This window comes from Phyllobates terribilis, unplaced genomic scaffold (genome assembly GCF_046119375.1).
Source record: "Phyllobates terribilis strain yellow unplaced genomic scaffold, ASM4611937v1 Scaffold_20__1_contigs__length_20440879, whole genome shotgun sequence".
Taxonomy (NCBI): domain Eukaryota; kingdom Metazoa; phylum Chordata; class Amphibia; order Anura; family Dendrobatidae; genus Phyllobates; species Phyllobates terribilis.
The window spans coordinates 10,696,602-10,701,442 of NW_027362780.1; positions in this window are offsets into that span (position 1 = coordinate 10,696,602).

The following is a 4,841-nucleotide window of genomic DNA, read 5'->3' on the forward strand; positions in this document are numbered from 1 at the left end:
ATAAAACAACATAAATTCAATTTAATAAAGCATAGGATAAAACAACATAAATACAATTTAATAAAGCATAGGATAAAACAATATAAATACAATTTAATAAAGCATAAGATAAAACAACATGAATACAATTTAATAAAGCATAGGTTAAAACAACATAAATACTATTTAATAAAGCATAGGATAAAACAACATAAATACAATTTAATAAATCATAGGATAAAACCACATAAATAAAATTTAATAAAGCATAGGTTAAAACAACATAAATACAAGTTAATAAAGCATAGGATAAAACAACATAAATACAATTTAATAAAGCATAGGATAAAACAACATGAATAAAATTTAATAAAGCATAGGATAAAACAACATAAATACAATTTAATAAAGCATAGGATAAAGCAACATAAATACAATTTAATAAATCATAGGATGAAACAACATAAATACAATTTAATAAAGTATAGGTTAATACAACATAAATATAATTTAATAAAGCATAGTATAAAACAACATAAATTCAATTTAATAAAGCATAGGATAAAGCAACATAAATACAATTTAGTAAAGCATAGTTTAAATCAACATAAATACAATTTAGTAAAGCATATGTTAAAACAACATAAATACAATTTAATAAAGCATAGGATAAAACAACATAAATACAATTTAATAAAGCATAGGATAAAACAACATAAATACAATTTAATAAATCATAGGATGAAACAACATAAATACAATTTAATAAAGCATAGGATAAAACAACATAAATACAATTTAATAAAGCATATGTTAAAACAACATAAATACAATTTAATAAAGCATAGGATAAAACAACATAAATACAATTTAATAAAGCATAGGATAAAACAACATAAATACAATTTAATAAAGCATAGGATAAAACAACATAAATACAATTTAATAAAGCATAGGACAAAACAACATAAATACAATTTAATAAAGCATAGGTTAAAACAACATAAATACAAGTTAATAAAGTGTAGGATAAAACAACATAAATACAATTTAATAAAGCATAGGATAAAACAATATAAATACAATTTAATAAAGCCTAGGATAAAACAACATAAATACAATTTAATAAAGCTTAGGATAAAACAACATAAATACAATTTATTAAAGCATAGGATAAAACAACATAAATACAATTTAATAAAGCATAGGACAAAACAACATAAACACAATTTAATAAAGCATAGGATGAAACAACATAAATACAATGTAATAAAGCATAGGATAAAACAACATAAATACAATTTAATAAAGCATAAGATAAAACAACAAAAATACAATTTAATAAAGCATATGTTAAAACAACATAAATACCATTTAATAAAGCATAGGATAAAACAACATAAATTCAATTTAATAAAGCATAGGATAAAAAAACATAAATACAATTTAATAAAGCATAGGATACAACAACATACATACAATTTAGTAAAGCATAGGTCAAAACAACATAAATACAATTTAATAAAGCATAGGCTAAAACAACATAAATACAATTTAATAAAGCATAGGATAAAACAACATAAATACAATTTAATAAAGCATAGGTTAAAACAACATAAATACAATTTAATAAAGCATAGGTTAAAACAATATAAATACAATTTAATAAAGCATAGGATAAAAAAACATAAATACAATTTAATAAAGCAGAGGATAAAACAACATAAACACAATTTAATAAAGCATATGTTAAAACAACATAGATACAATTTAATAAAGCATAAGATAAAATAACATGAATATAATTTAGTAAAGCATAAGATAAAACAACATGATTACAATTTAATAAAGCATAGGTTAAAACAACATAAATACAAGTTAATAAAGCGTAGGATAAAACAGCATAAATACAATTTAATAAAGCATAGGATAAAACAATATAAATACAATTTAATAAAGCCTAGGATAAAACAACATAAATATAATTTAATAAAGCTTAGGATAAAACAACATAAATACAATTTATTAAAGCATAGGATAAAACAACATAAATACAATTTAATAAAGCATAGGAGAAAACAACATAAATACAATTTAATAAAGCATAGGATGAAACAACATAAATACAATGTAATAAAGCATAGGCTAAAACTACATAAATACAATTTAATAAAGCATAGGATAAAACAAATTAAATACAATTTAATAAAGCATAGGATAAAACAACATAAATTCAATTTAATAAAGCATAGGATAAAACAACATAAATACAATTTAATAAAGCTTCGGATAAAACAACATAAATACAATTTATTAAAGCATTGGATAAAACAACATGAATACAATTTAATAAAGCATAGGACAAAACAACATAAATACAATTTAATAAAGCATAGGATAAAACAACATAAATACAATTTAATAAAGCATAGGATAAAACAACATAAATACAATTTATTAAAGCATAGGATAAAACAACATAAATACAATTTAATAAAGCATAGGACAAAACAACATAAATACAATTTAATAAAGCATAGGATAAAACAACATAAATTAAATTTAATAAAGCATAGGATAAAACAACATAAATACAATTTAAAAAAGCACAGGATAAAACAACATAAATAAAATTTAATAAAGCATAGGATAAAACAACATAAATAAAATGTAATAAAGCATAGGATAAAACAACATAAATACAATTTATTAAAGCATAGGATAAAACAACATAAATACAATTTAATAAAGCATATGTTAAAACAACATAAATACAATTTAATAAAGCATAAGATAAAACAACATGAATATAATTTAGTAAAGCATAAGATAAAACAACATGAATACAATTTAAGAAAGCATAGGTTAAAACAACATAAATACAATTTAAGAAAGCATAGGATAAAACTACATAAATACATTTTAAAAAAGCATAGGATAAAACAACATAAATACAATTTAATAAAGCATAGGTTAAAACAACATAAATACAATTTAATAAAGCATAGGACAAAACAACATAAATACAATTTTATAAAGCATAGGATAAAACAACATAAATACAATTTATAAAGCATAGGATTAAACAACATAAATACAATTTAATAAAGCATAGGATAAAACAACATAAATACAATTTAATAAAGCATAGGATAAAACAACATGAATACAATTTAATAAAGCATAGGCTAAAACTACATAAATACAATTTAATAAAGCATAGGATAAAACAAATTAAATACAATTTAATAAAGCATAGGATAAAACAACATAAATTCAATTTAATAAAGCATAGGATAAAACAACATAAATACAATTTAATAAAGCATAGGATAAAACAATATAAATACAATTTAATAAAGCATAAGATAAAACAAAATGAATACAATTTAATAAAGCATAGGTTAAAACAACATAAATAATATTTAATAAAGCATAGGATAAAACAACATAAATACAATTTAATAAAGCATAGGTTAAAACAACATAAATACAATTTAATAAAGCATAGGATAAAACAACATAAATACAATTTAATAAAGCATAGGATAAAACCACATAAATACAATTTAATAAAGCATAGGTTAAAACAACATAATTACAATTTAATAAAGCATAGGTTAAAACAACATAAATATAAGTTAATAAAGCATAGGATAAAACAACATAAATACAATTTAATAAAGCATAGGATAAAACAACATGAATAAAATTTAATAAAGCATAGGATAAAACAACATAAATACAATTTAATAAAGCATAGGATAAAACAACATAAATACAATTTAATAAATCATAGGATGAAACAACATAAATACAATTTAATAAAGTATAGGTTAATACAACATAAATATAATTTAATAAAGCATAGTATAAAACAACATAAATTCAATTTAATAAAGCATAGGATAAAACAACATAAATACAATTTAGTAAAGCATAGTTTAAATCAACATAAATACAATTTAATAAAGCATATGTTAAAACAACATAAATACAATTTAATAAAGCATAGGATAAAACAACATAAATACAATTTAATAAAGCATAGGATAAAATAACATAAATACAATTTAATAAATCATAGGATGAAACAACATAAATACAATTTAATAAAGCATAGGATAAAACAACATAAATACAATTTAATAAAGCATATGTTAAAACAACATAAATACAATTTAATAAAGCATAGGATAAAACAACATAAATACAATTTAATAAAGCATAGGATAAAACAACATAAATACAATTTAATAAAGCATAGGATAAAACAACATAAATACAATTTAATAAAGCATAGGACAAAACAATATAAATACAATTTAATAAAGCATAGGTTAAAACAACATAAATACAAGTTAATAAAGCGTAGGATAAAACAACATAAATACAATTTAATAAAGCATAGGATAAAACAATATAAATACAATTTAATAAAGCCTAGGATAAACAACATAAATACAATTTAATAAAGCTTCGGATAAAACAACATAAATACAATTTATTAAAGCATTGGATAAAACAACATAAATACAATTTAATAAAGCATAGGACAAAACAACATAAATACAATTTAATAAAGCATAGGATAAAACAACATAAATACAATTTAATAAAGCATAGGATAAAACAACATAAATACAATTTATTAAAGCATAGGATAAAACAACATAAATACAATTTAATAAAGCATAGGACAAAACAACATAAATACAATTTAATAAAGCATAGGATAAAACAACATAAATTAAATTTAATAAAGCATAGGATAAAACAACATAAATACAATTTAAAAAAGCACAGGATAAAACAACATAAATAAAATTTAATAAAGCATAGGATAAAACAACATAAATAAA